This window comes from Myxine glutinosa, unplaced genomic scaffold (genome assembly GCF_964187855.1).
Source record: "Myxine glutinosa unplaced genomic scaffold, kmMyxGlut1.1 SCAFFOLD_2913, whole genome shotgun sequence".
Lineage (NCBI taxonomy): Eukaryota > Metazoa > Chordata > Myxini > Myxiniformes > Myxinidae > Myxine > Myxine glutinosa.
In genome coordinates this window covers 15298-29850 of record NW_027619007.1, presented here as the reverse complement: position 1 = coordinate 29850, position 14553 = coordinate 15298, and the positions used below count along the sequence as shown (strand labels likewise).

The 14553-nt window shown below is 43.7% G+C and overlaps 1 non-coding gene across 1 annotated transcript; it reads left to right on the top strand.

Annotated features, from left to right (window-relative positions):
• Positions 1–760: 760 nt before the first annotated feature.
• LOC137428128 (uncharacterized) lies at positions 761–10023 on the top strand. The gene is made up of 4 exons (XR_013621700.1): positions 761–1405; positions 6825–6968; positions 8057–8148; positions 8510–10023. It is a non-coding gene; the product is annotated as an uncharacterized LOC137428128 (transcript).
• Positions 10024–14553: the final 4530 nt, after the last annotated feature.

The following is a 14553-nucleotide window of genomic DNA, read 5'->3' as shown; positions in this document are numbered from 1 at the left end:
GTTGCTCACAGAGGGAACGACACACAAGGGAATTTTACCCATAATCCCTGTACTAATTAGCATGCCCCGCCCCCTCATGGCGGGGACGAAGATACAAGCTTTATCCGACATTCGGGCTACACACAGAACTGATTACAGGTGAGGTTCCCTATCACGACAGCCGGACACCTACCTATGCAGAGCTACCTGGGTCTAGATATTCCTCTACCACTATTTCATAACAGTACCATTTATTTTTAAAGTCTTTGGTATGACTCGGTCGAGGTTCGACCTTCCAGACTCAGAGCGGCATTACACCACCGAGTCTGGTGAATAGAGTTAATGAGGTAGAAACGATCATGGTATGGATGGGGGATGATGTGAGATTGTGGTCACCACCTGCTTTGAAGCCCTGGAGTGAAGAGTGTGATTGAGCTGCCTCTGGAAGGCAATTCCACACATGTAAGCAAAGTACAAAAGAGTGTAGTTTGGTAGCTAACCTGAATTTTGGGAATTTAACCAGGAGAAGGTTGATGGAAGAACAAATGGTCCTGAGGGACCACCCTAGGAGTGAGAGAGCAGAGCAGAGGAGACTAGACTCGGAGAAGTGGTACGAAAACAGAGATTGTATGTCTTCTGTTTTGGCCTCATCGTGAGAGATGCCAATAATGTTGAGCTTTAGATTATACAGAATCCAAGACAAAGAGAGGGAGAAATATGATACTGGGGCAGTCAGGTGACATTACTCCACACACATAAGGAATGGGCATTCGCTTTACAACAAAATAAGGAAGAGAAGTCCTCCATTTAGCGACAGATAATGGCCTTGTAAGCTGTGAGCAGTTCCGATTTTTATCATGTTTGTGAGTTTAATCATACTCCTGAGTAAATGTAATCATATTTAACTTTCCCATGATTTAAGTCCAGAAATGTACAGTTTTGGGGCCAAAGACGATGAAATTTACCAACCCGTGCATGCATTTGGCAAGGCCACCAGAAAAGGCTAAATGCAGGAGAAGGTAGAACTAGAGTTGCTGTGTCACCATGTCGGTGGACAGGTGAACAGATATAACAGTGGATGCAATCAATAGGACGTTGATGGAGGTATGCTAACTGCCGTGGGACGAAAGGATAATCTGACATTTTGGACATTAGCCCTTCATCGGCGCAAAAGCCATACCTGCAGAGTGGTGGGTTGAAGGCCAAAACAGCTTCTCCTTGCTTCCCACATCATTCAGCATCCATTGATTTCATCAATTTTTTTTAACAGTAAATGTATTTTTCCTGGTGTTTTGAATTTGTAATATTGGTATTTTATGTCTGCTGTTTATACATATATGTATATATTTTTTAATATTCCCAGGTATGTCCACAAAGAGAGATCCATGCAAAAAGCAAGCATGCGCCATTCAAAAGTGCCTACAAGGTAAGATCTATCTTTGATAGCCGTACATTTTATACTCAGGAAGTTGAAATTGATAGATACCATGATTTGGTTGGTTTTCTTCTGCAATTCTGACCGGGTCTACCAGAAATTGTGCAACTGACATGAAGAAGCGCAACGTCAAGCTGTGCGATGTTACAGCAATGCACATGTCATTTAGCAATTTTCTGAGTCATTCAAAATGTTATTAACTTGAGCACTTTTTATATTTTACTAGTAATACCTGCTCCCTATGGGAGTGAGAGGAATATGTTTTCAGAATTGGCATTGGTTCCTCACCCTCAATACCCCCCATCTCCAGCAGGGGGCAGTAAAGCACTTGCACTATTCCACCTGTATAGGGGAAAATCAGAAATCGTCTCCCCACCCTTGTGGGGGAGGATGAGTCGGTTATTTTGTGCCCCTGACCTTTCCATGGGTACCCTGAGGATTTATACAAACTTTGGTGGAAATTGGTTTGTAAGAATGATGCCAAAACTGACCACTTCAACTATAGACCAGTTAGCCTTCTTCCAACGGAAATCTAATGGCATACAGTGTGTCTTGCTAACTGGCAATAACATTTCCTTCATGTTGGCATGAAGTGGGTTTCTTTGGATTTGTTTTTTGTCCCCCGTCGCACCGCAGAGCGAAAGGGGGACTATGGTTTTCCCCTTCGTCCGTGTGTCCGTCCGTCCGTGTGTCCGTCCGTCCGTGCGTGCGTGCGGGCGGGCGTGTGTGCGTAAGCGAAGGACCGAATTCTAATGTGGTGTGTGGGTGCAACGCACGTCAAAATCCAAGATGGCCGCCGCCATGTATGTCTGATGCCATGTATGTCTGAACCTTGTGAGCGGAATATCTTGAAAAATAAGCGAAGTACCAACTTCTAATCTGGTGTGTGGGTGTATCTAGGCATAAGGAAGAACGCTATTGAAAATTGGGTCGCCACGTCAACATCCAAGATGGCCGCCGCCATGTATATCTGAACCTTGTGAGTGGAATATCTTGAAAAATAAGCGAAGTACCAACTTCTAATCTGGTGTGTGGGTGTATCTAGGCATAAGGAAGAACGCTATTGAAAATTGGGTCGCCACGTCAAAATCCAAGATGGCCGCCTTGCGTCTTCCACTTTGTCAACTCACATCACTTCACCGACCGGGGACCTAGGCGTAACCCTTGTTTCCCATCGTCTACCTCTGCAGACCAGTATCTCGAGGAAGTATTCTGGGACAGATGCTGTTCATGGTGTATATCAATGATCTCTTGAAAATCCATTGCATCACTGTGCATATGACTCCACTCTGTGTAGGATCGTCCGCCACCCCTATCCCAGGGAGGAGCAGCAGCATCCCTTTCTGTCAATCTTGAGAAAATAAGCAACTGATCATCTAAATGGAACATTATTTTAATCCATACTCTCACTTTGCCCCTCTATAAGGATTGTTTGGCAAATCCTCCAATTTATTTACGCCGTCCGCTTCTGGGAGATATATCGTACAGTCTGGAGATCCTCACCTCACCATTACCTATAACCTTTCTTGGGAAGGTCATATCTCTAAGCTCGCTTCCAAAGCCAACTGCCACCTCAGAATTCTCTGCAGGGCCAAGTCCTGTTCTTTCTCAGCTTAAACCATCCTCAGCTTATAACGATGCACTATGCCTTCACCTGAAGTGGCACAGAATATGGCTCCCTCTGCAGACTGCTCCTGCTGTTCCCCATCCAATCCACCTTGGTGCTGCTTCTTTCTCGTGGTGACTTTGCAGCTTTGCAGTTTCACCGACTCCATACTGGCGTTCCTTGCATCCTCTTGGCTCTCTGCACAACCCTTGCCAGTTCAGGCTGCACACATTCACTGAGAAACCCTTTTCCTTTCTAAACTTTCTTCTCAGATACATTTATTCCTCCCCACCGCTTCTTTCACATGTGAAACTCTCTTACTGAATCTGTTCTCTTGAAGGAGCTGCGCTCCAACGCGAGTCGAAAGAATTGACGCGACCAAAGACGGAATTCGTCCGAGTTGCTTTATTGAAACAAAACAGCTCAGGTATTCTGACAAGCCCGTTTATCGGGCAGCAATATATATACACATTTATGTCGGGAAGTTTGCCCGGCAAAAGCTATACCGGGCATGCCCGGGTGTCAAGGGCGAGCCTTGGAAAGGCGAGTCTGGACCTGCCCGGGCGTGTTTGGCTGCGGCCTGGCAAGTCGAGGCTGGGCGTGCCCGGGCGCTCTGGACAAGCCCTGGAAAGGCGATAGCGGGCATGCCCGGACGCTCTGGGCGAGCCCTGGAAAGGCGATAGCGGGCATGCCCGGACGCTCTGGGCGAGCCCTGAAAAGGCGATAGCGGGCATGCCCGGACGCTCTGGGCGAGCCCTGGAAAGGCGAGAGCGGGCATGCCCGGACGCTCTGGGCGAGCCCTGGAAAGGCGATAGCGGGCATGCCCGGACGCTCTGGGCGAGCCCTGGAAAGGCGATAGCGGGCATGCCCGGACGCTCTGGGCGAGCCCTGGAAAGGCGAGAGCGGGCATGCCCGGGAAAGACGAGACCGGGCGTGCCCGGGAGGTTCGGGCGTGCCCGGGAACAGTGAGTCCGGGCATGCCCGGGAGGCGCGTCTGGCCGTGTTCTGGCCGGTGCAAGGCGATTGTGTGCATCCAGCGGTAACCGCTACACTCTCATGTTTGTTTGTTACTTGCAAAATCGAAGAATTTTCAAGTATATAGGTCGGTTCCGTTTGTGGTTCTGTCTGTTTGTCTGTCTGTCTGTCTGTCTGTCACCGGCCTACAGGTCACAATTCTAAACCAATCGTCACGAAACTTCACCACGTTGTATAAGTCGTCCCAATTGAGAAGCCTATTGATTGTGAGGTCAAAGGTCATCTGGAGGTCAAATTTCTAAAATCGCCATTTTAAATCCGATTGACTTGAAAATTGAACAGCATTTGTATATCAAGTCACTAAATTGGGAAACATACTATTTTGTGGTCAAAAGGTCAAAGGTCAACTCAAGGTCGAATTTTTAAAATCAGCAATTTTCATATAAAAAGCCGTCAATTCTCAACCGGATGGCTTGAAAATTGAACAGCATTTGCATATCGAGTCACTAAATTGGGAAACGTACTATTTTTGTGGTTAAAAGGTCAAAGGTCAACTCAAGGTCAAATTTTAAAAATCATCCATTTTCATCTAAAAAGCCGTCAATTCTCAACCGATTGACTTGAAAATTGAACAGCATTTGCATATCGAGTCACTAAATTGGGAAACCAACTATTTTTGAGGTCAAAAGGTCAAAGGTCAACTCAAGGTCAACCTTCTATAATCATTTTTCATCTGAAAAATCGTCACTTTTCTTCCTATTGACCGAGCTTTAATCAAGATTGTCAATTTTAATCTTGATGAAATGGACAATTGGCTGTATCAATGGAATTTTTTTTCTTGGGGGGGGGGGGGGCGTATTTTGCAAGTATCGTGCTCCGCATGACGTCTTCTTGTTTGTTTGTTTGTTTGTTTGTTATGTTTGTTTGTTCGTTCCCTGCCCCCCCCCCCCCTCCTCCTCCCCCACATCCAGGACATTGAGTCAACACTTTCTCGTGTCCTCTCTCGCATTTCGATCCTTTACAACAACCACGGAGGTCGGAGATCCTGTTTCCCTTTCACCTCACAAAAAGTTGTGGACGGATTCTGAAGAAATTTGGCGGAGAGGTAGTGTATGTGACAAGGATGAAATTATTATATTTTGGTGAAGATCGCATTCGGATCTGGCGAGTAGAATTTTAAAAAGTGATTCTTCACCATTGGGAGATCGGGCCAAAAACGATAAATAGCAGGATATCTCAAAAAACCTATGGACGGATTCGGACGAAAATTGGTGGAGAGGTTATGTGTGTCGCAATGACTAATCAATTCGATTTTGTTGATGATCTGAATATGGATTCGGATACGAGGATTATTTAATTTTTAAGTGATTCTTCACCATTGAGAGATCGGGCGAAAAGTGATATATAACATGATATTTAAAAAAGTTATGAGCGAGTTATGACTAAACTTGGTGGATGAGTTGGTTAGACAACAAGAACAAGCCGAGTAGATTTTGATTCAGGTCCAAATCTAGATCTGGCCTATCAGTGGGATACAAAACGCAAACTGTTCAGCTTGGCGGAGGTATGCGCTCCACCGAGTGCCGTTCTAGTTTTCATACAGTGATGCATCAGCATGTTCTTCTCCTGCTGTTTCCTCTTCACCTCATTTTCTGTCTGTTGACCTTTTGCCCTACTATTTCTCTGCTCTTCATGACCCCAGATACTTGTATGCGTATTAAAAACGGTTTTACTCCGGAATTTTAAGACGTTAATAAAACCAATTTTTACCTTACATATGTACTTCATGCTAGTACTGTAATGCTGTGTCACATCTAAAACTCGGGTAATTTCACTTTTTTATTTCTTTTTTTTGTATACGAGATCGAGGCTCGTGAAAGAGCTAACATCAATCACAAAAAAACACAAACGGACACACAAAGCATACAATAAAGGGAGTGGGAGACAAGATGGGGAGAGAGAGGGAAGCACACAAGTACAACAGCAGAGAACAGGGACAACGGAAGATCTATGGGAGGGAGAGGGCATGGGAAGGCGGGGGTGGGAGAGGTATAAAATGCAAGGACACTGCTAGAACTTCCAGGAAAGAAAGAAGTCGGGATTTCCCAAAAAAAAATTGGATCTGGGGGTGAAATTAGCGGGGGTAGAAAAGATCAAGGTTTTCGATGGGGGAAGATAAGAGATGGTGGAGAACAGCTGTTTTAAAGACCTGGAGGGAGGAGTGGGATTGAAGGGAGTGAGGGAGTTTGTTCCAGAGGCGGGAGAAAAGAGGAATGAAGGAGTGAAGATGAGCAGAGAGCCTAGATTTTGGCAGTTTAACCATAAGAGGGTTGCAGGCAGATCGTGTGCGACCTGTAGGAATATTTGGGGGACAGAGCCCAGAGAGAGCTGGGGGAGCAAGGCCGGAGAGGAGTCGGTAGAAGACAGAAACAGTGAAAGGCCCTCAGAGTTAGCTTCATCGCAGGAGATTCCAATGATTCTGAAAGCAATTCAGAATCTTGTTTAAGAATTAAGCAATTCAGCTTAATTGAGCATAATGAAAAGCAATTCAGAATTCAGAACCTGTTGCACCATTAAGCTGATTTTGTTAGCATGGACTTCATTGAGCATTTGCAGTGAAAGGAATTGGCTGTTTAAACTGTTTAATTGTATTAACGGACTCTTATATGTTTTGAATGGTTGGATTTGCTGCTTAAATGATCAGGCATTGTTGTTGTGAGATTTTAAAGTTTCATACATATAAACAAAGGTAGTGTTTGTTTCGTTTGTTCTGTGAACATTTTTGCAAGTTGCAAGTTTTGCAAGTCTGAGCACTGATCTCTTTTACAGAGAATAACTTCCAGCAAGATCGTTGTGGTCGTGCCATCAACGAAATGATCCGCTGCTGTGCAAAACTCTCCCAGCCGTCTATCTGCTGCTCGGGGTTTCGTCGGGAGCTACCGTCACCCTCGGCAGATACCCCTCCTCCAACTGGTAATGAAAGGCATGTGATGACATGACCACCAAAGTAGTCACACCATGCCACTAGCAGGATCTGCTTTAATTGATCTCATAAGCCTGTTAGTGGTGCCAAATGGGTGCACATCTTTTCTCGATCTCAGAGTTCAGGTTCAAATGTATGTTGCTGCTCGTCATTTACGAATGTATGCTTTCTTCTTTGATAAGCTGCAACTCAAAACGGCGACAAATAAATTAATCCTCAAGTTTCTGTGTGAGATTGTAAAAAAAAATTGCTTTGCTTGTCTTTACCTCCGCCATTGAATGTGTACGGAGGTTATGCTTTCACCCTTGTCTGGTTGCCTGTTTGTTTGTTTGCCTGTGAGCAGGATATCTCAAAAAGGTTATGAATGGATTCGGACAAAATTCGGTGGACAGGTTGGGTATGTGGCGAGGATGAATTGATTAGATTTTGGTGAAGATCCGGATCTGGGTCTGGATCATAAAATTTTGAAAGTGATTCATCACCATTGAATGATATGGCCAAAATGATTTATCGCACAATATATCGCCTGGTGTTGGCTTAGCGGTTAGGGTGCCGGCTTGGGATCCTAGGATCCTGGGTTCGAATCCCGGTCGATCGCTGAATTAATGTCAGGGGGGTTGACTCAGCCCGTCATCCTTCTGAGGTCGGCAAATTGAGTACCAGTTGACTGGTAATTCCCTGTGTGTCGCAAGAGGCGACTAACAGGGTTGGCGGCAGGAAGAGCATCCGGCCATAAAACATTGCTTCAAAAAGGGGACCTCGGTGCCCGAAAAAGGCCAACCCCTGCTCTGCGGGGAAAAATGGCCTCTAAGGCGGTTTTTTTTTTGGTTTTTTTTAATGAAAACGTTATGGACGGATTCAGAAGAACTTGACGGACAGGGTTGGTGTGTCAGAAGGACAAATTGATTCAATGTTAGTGAAGATCCAGATCTGGATACAATATTATTTTTTTTAAATTTCAAGTGATCCTTCACCCTTTAAAGTTACACCAGCTTCACCGATATCGAGCATGATATTTCAAAAAGTTGTGGACGGATTATGACAAAACAAGGTGGTTGTTGTTGTTGTTGTTGTATAGCCCCAGACAGTTCTTTTGAACAAGCCCACGACAAGGAGACTTTGAACAAGCCCACGACAAGGAGAGCTGAAGGCCACAAGACTTATACATTAGTAAGGAGGCAATTACGAGGGAATCTGTTAGAGATGTTAAAGAGAATTAAGGGTATTGTTAAAATAGATGCAGAAAAGTTTTTTAAGCAGAATGGACAGAAAGTAAAGAAGAGGAGACTTGGGATTGTGGAAAGGCATGAGTCTTTCATTCAGAGAGTAGTTAATGCATGGAATGGCCTCTTTGGAGAGGTAGTGGCAGCAGAAATGGGAGGTCGGTTTAAACTGGAATTAGATACCTAATGGATCTTGGCAGGACTATTAGTTACCTTAGGTATGGATTGTATGTGTCGTGATTATGCACACTCTGACATCCTTATTCCCTGCCCCCACTGTTCTCTTCCTCCTCTTCGCTCCTCACCAGTGAAATGAAGTAAAGAACGTGACAGATGGAGTGAATGTAGTATTGGTGATGCTGAGGCATGATGGCCCAAATGGCCTCCTCCTATGTCCAACTTCCTTGTGGTTCTTTATAAACTTAATTTATTGCATAGTTATGTGTTGGTTTGTTTGCCCTCATTCGTTAAACTATGTCCAAAGTTAGATTTTCTCATGTATGTCTAATTTAAGGTGTGACAAGTTTTTGCAAGGTGTGATCTATTTCAGGTATATATTTGGTGCACACATTAGGTTGGTGAGTTTAGGAGGGTGTGGGAAGGGGGCTCGTTACTCTTGTGAAGATCACATTGATAAATAGCACTCACATCGGAACCCTTGACATATACCATGTGTGTTTGTCCATTGTCTAATATCCTTGTAATTAATGTAAAAGTACACTAATGTGTACTGATGTATTTGCATTGAATATCATTATATATCTCTGTTATTTTAAATAATTTATTGCAATGAAGCTTAATTTTTGACAAGTTGTTTTTTTTAAGCCCTGTTAGTTATTCTTGTGCTTAAAAACAACAGGGGGATATTGTAATCGGCTCTGTCTGTCCGTCACGCCATTTCCTCCTAAACGGTTGTGCAGAAATTCACGAAACTTTGGAGTTATGATCACCCAAGGCAAGAAGGTGTGAGAGCAGTATCATTTTTGCCTCCACCACCTGGGGTGGAATCAAATGGTCAAATACCAAAAATGCAACAACAGGCATATTTTTCAGTGAATCTTTGTGCTGTATATGCAATCACCATTGGAGGGCTCATGTAATACGTAAGGATTTTAAAAATGTATTTCACCAATGCATGCCCCAGGTTGTGGGGATTTAGGGTCCTAAAGGTGAAAACGTAAATCTTTTTAAACTCACAATTTGATATCAGTTCATTCCTGGTGGAACTTTTTGCCATCTTTCAACTTTGTTTTTGGTGGGGAGCATATTAGGGTTTGCAATTGCCCTCCACTGACTTTGCTCTAGTTTTTTTAGCTCACCTGGGACGAAGTTCAGGGGAGCTTATGCGATGGCGCGTCGTCCGTCCGTCAGTCCATCCGTCCGTAAACACTTGAAACTTCTTCTCCGAAACCGCTGATGGGATGGCGACCAGATTTGGCACAATTGATATAATTGTTGTGTTGTGACTAAAGTTTTTTCACGGCATTAAACAAATTGGGGTCAAAGTAGGTCCAGGTTTGACCCCCCAAAATATGAATTTGCTTTTTTCTCTGAAACTACACACACGATTTCAATGAAACTTGACCACAACCTTCATCACCCGTATTGTACCAAAGTTTGTTCACAGCATTAAAAAAAATCGGGCCGTGAGGGGTCTACTAGGGGGTGGCCCCCCAAAATAGGTATTTGTTCTTTTCTCTGAAACTATGTACATACACGATTTCGATGAAACTTCACCACAATCTTCATCACCCGTGATGTACCAATGTTAGTTCAAGGCATTAGAAACATTAGGCCTGAGGAGGTATACATGATGGGGGGGGGGGGGGGGGAGGGGTTAGGGGTTGGCCCCCAAAATAGGTATTTTTTTGTTTGTTTCTTTGAAAGTCTTATGATTATATTAGTATGATTCTACATGCTGCCTTGTCTTCTAGCAACCATTCAAATTGGTTTAAAATACCTTTAGTCAGTGCAGTATACTGTTCATTCGACCAGGTGAGCACGAGGGGTATTTCCCCTATGTTTATTTATATTATTTGTGTAAAAGGTGTGTAATCAATGTAATGAAGATTTGCTTCAAAAGGTTGTCACAAATCTCATCATCCTGTAATTATGTTTTCTGACATAGTTTTAGGTCATTTGGCCTATCATGTTTGTACATTATCCATAATCTGTTAATTTCATCCATTAATCTACTTGTTTATTTTTACTATTATTATTCTTGGCAATAACATGATGTAAATCAGCATCTATATCCCTTTGTAATTGACTATCATGTTCTGTGCATCAACAACAACAAAGAACAAACAACAACATGCATTTTAAGGCCATTTTCCCTGCTAGAGCGGGGGTTAGCCTTGCGGTCCCCATGACAATCTTCTCCATTTTGCCCTATTTTCTGCATCTCCCCTTGTTAACCCCCTTGTCTGCATTTCTTCTTCCACCATCTTTAGCCAAGTCTTTCTCGGTCTTCCCCGTCCTCTACTTCCTTCTCCATTCATTTCCATCACTCTTCTCAACCAGTCACTTTCATCCTTCCTCAACACATGACCAAACCATCTCAACCTGTTCCTCTTCACAGCATCAATCACAGGCTCTATTCCCATCATCTTTCGCAATTCATCATTTGTCTTCCTCTCTCTCAACGATACTCCGCACATCCACCGAACCATTCGCATTTCCACCCTTTCAAGCCTTCGTTGCTGCTCTATGTTCATTACCCATGTCTCGCTCCCATAAATCATAACACTTCTCACACACGCAGCATAAACCTTTCCCTTCAGCTTCAACGACACTCCCCTCCTCATCAGCATGCCACTCAGTTCCCGAAACTTCTTCCATGCACATCTCACTCTAGCAACCGTTGCCGAGTCTGATCCACCTTCTCCATTCAGCATGTCTCCGAGGTAGCAAAATGTTTTCACACCTTCCAGCTTCACGCCGTCTCCAAGATCCAACTCAACATTTCCTCCATCTGCAGCTCCCTCTGTGCACACCTTACATTTGAATGTAGCTGCCACACTGGTTAATGACCCTCTCAGACCACTACATTTTTGATGAACCCACTCAGCGCACATTGTACATTGAATGGAGTTCACTCCGACACCCTTCCTGCACACAGCACAGGGCCACTTCCCAGTTCTTTCCACCTCACCACATGCTTTACCACTTGCCATCACCTTCGTCTTTCCGATATTCACCTTCAGACCTTTTGTCTCCATACATTCCTTCCACTTGTTCATTTTTTCCTTCAGTCCATCCATACTTTCCGCAATCAACACCAGATCATCTGCATACAACAACTCCCATGGTAAACCCTCCTTTACATTCTGAGCCAGCACCTCCATCACAGCTACAAATAGTAGTGGACTTAGTACCGACCCCTGATGCACTCCCACCTTCACCTCAAACTCACCACTGTTCCCGTCCTTCATCCTTACAGCTGTGCACCCTCTTTTGTACATTGCCATCACTACTCTGATCAACCATTCCTCCACTACTAACTTCCTCAATGACCATGTCAATACTTTGCGTGGAACCCTATCGGATGCTTTCTCCAGATCAACAAACCCAAGAAACAACTTCTTCCTCTTCTCCATGTACTTCTCCTGCAACTGCCTCACAATAAAGAGCGCGTCTGTCGTTCCTCTTCCTGGCATAAATCCAAACTGCATTTCGTCGATCTTCACCTTCTTCCTTACCCTCCTCTCCAGCACCCTTTCCAATACCTTCATTCCATGCTCCAATAACTTTATCGCTCGGTACGAGCCACACTCCAGAGGGTCACCTTTCCCCTTGTATAGAGGGACGAGGGTACTCAGTTCCCAATCCACTGGAATGCGGCCTTCTTTCACCACCAGATTACAGATCTCTGTCATTCTCTTCACACCCCAACTTCCTGCTGCCTTCAACATATCTCCCACAACTCCCGTCGGCCCTCCCGCTTTTCTACTCTTCATTGCTTTTATCGCTTCCTCAACTTCCTGCTCAATTATCTTCTCTGCTGGTCCTAAAACTGGGTTACTCTCTATATTGCCATCCCATTCATTCTCTGTATTCAACAGCATTTCCATGTATCTTTTCCATCTTCCTTTAATTCCATCTGGGTCCACAACGATTTGTCCACCTTCATCCTTCAAGCAACTCACCCCCATCACATCACACCTCTCTTTCGCTATCTGCTTTGCAATCCTGAATACCGCTCTCTGACCCTCTTCCGAATCCAAGCGTTCTCTGAACATTTTCCTACATGCCTCCTGCGCCTTTGCTACCTCTTTCTTTGCAGCCTTCATGGCTGCCTTATAACTTTCATGCTCTGCTTTTTCTGCTCCCGTACCCTTTGTACGCCCCGTTCTGTCCATCAATAACCATGAAAATCTTCAGAGATAAAGTTGTGAACATCAACTAGAACTGTGTATGTACAGGACAGGATGTGGACTTTTGGAACAGAACGCACTGTCAGTAAATGTGATCTCGATAAATCTCAACCTGGGGGACGTGACTTGGAGCAGAGGTAACTCCAGCAGCAGGATGCATGCATGGGGTAAAGAGCTGTGTAAAGGTGTCCCATTGTCCTATCCCATTGACTATTGCTGTGCAGGCCCACCCTTTCATATTCCAGTCAAACTTGTGATAAAAAGGTAGCTCAGACTAGGAAGGAAGTGGCAAACAGAGAGCAAAGGACCCCAGAGACTGTCATGGCATTGGAGGTTGCCAGTGATGAGCCAGAGTCATGGTTAAGGAACCATGAGGCAGAGTTCATGAACCACAATATTCTTCCTGCCATTTGAAGATTCCTGGGACTTGTGGCTGCTGCGGTGGAGTTGCCATTCCCAGCTCTCTGTTCACCCAGCCTGTGCAGGTGGCCATGCAGCTGGGAATTTCAGCTGGAGGCTCTACTGTGGCTCCTGCTCAATGCTATGGCATTGTGAACTTGCACAATTTTCGTTTTGCCCAGACACATACTCTTCTTAGAAATGTTATATTCGTGTGGAAAAAGTTGCGCCTTAAAAAAATTGCTCACTTCATTTTTGTAAGCCTACCCTTATAGGATGGGGGAAGGCTTACAGCTGTTGTAGGGATTGTTTCTACAATTATTGCCCCCATTTTTAATGGTACCTCAGGGTTTCTTAAACCCCTAGGAGTACTAAACCACGATTGAGATTGGTGTCTTTGACTTACTTTTTTTTTCCTGCCAATTGCCCAGTTGTATCTCGGATCCGGCTGGGACTTTTGGAATTAAATTTTGCATCAATAATGGGAATACACAGTATGGGTTGACATATTTTTTGACTTTGACCTCATTTTAAGGTCATGACCCAATTATAGACATTTTAACTTTTTTCACCAAACCTCGACTAAGATTTGTTTGACAAAATTGCCCTTTCTGATTAGCCTAGAACAAGTCGCATTTAAGCTTTATTTACGTCATACCCCTCTGGGTTAAAGGTCAAAGTCAAATGACGGTCTGAAAAAATAACACTTTTTTGTCATTGCTCAAATTTGCCAATGCGGAATCTCAAAGACTGCTTGGGCTTATCAAGCAGTCTTTGATGTTTTTTGTATCATAATAGTGTACCTGCACTGAAGTTGTGTACCTGATAATTGATTTGTGTCCTTGATAATTTATTCGCGTCCTTGACCTACTTCTTTTTTTTGGAATTGTGACCCAACTAATAAAAAAATGACTTTTTCATCATAACGAAAAAAATTTCCATGATTATCATGATGTTGAGTTTTATGGATAGATTGTAGTTGGGGACACATTTTACTTATTTATACTCTATCCATTAATGTTGAAGGTCAATGTCATATGGCAGTCCGATAAAAAAACATGGCCATCATTGGATCGTGGGCACTGGGGGAGGTTGGCAATCGCTTTATGATCCCAGATATCTTGTTTGTTGTCATTGTGTGTGTTGTGTATTTCAGTTTAACATTTCAATTTTTATTCCAGTTAAAATTGCATTGATTATGTGTGTATAATGTATATGGCTTTTATTGCCTGGAGGATGTATATTGGGAATATTGTGCATATTGGGAATTGAAAATGTGTAATAAATTCCAAGTATATATTGCATAATTGGTCGTTCTTTTGTGGTTCCTTGTTTCATTCCTGCACGAATTGTCTATCACTTCTACCGGATTAATCATTTGACTACATTGCACTTAATACTTGGGCCTCTAAGCCTGTTGTTATTTGTCCCCTCCGGTGACTATAGGTTTGCACTCCGTCCCTCCGTCTGTCAGTCCGTCATGCAAAGAACAGTTTTCCGGACTTTTTTTCTAAACTCTAAATGCTAATGATTTCAAACTTGGTACATGGTTTCCTCATGATAAGATACAGATCAAG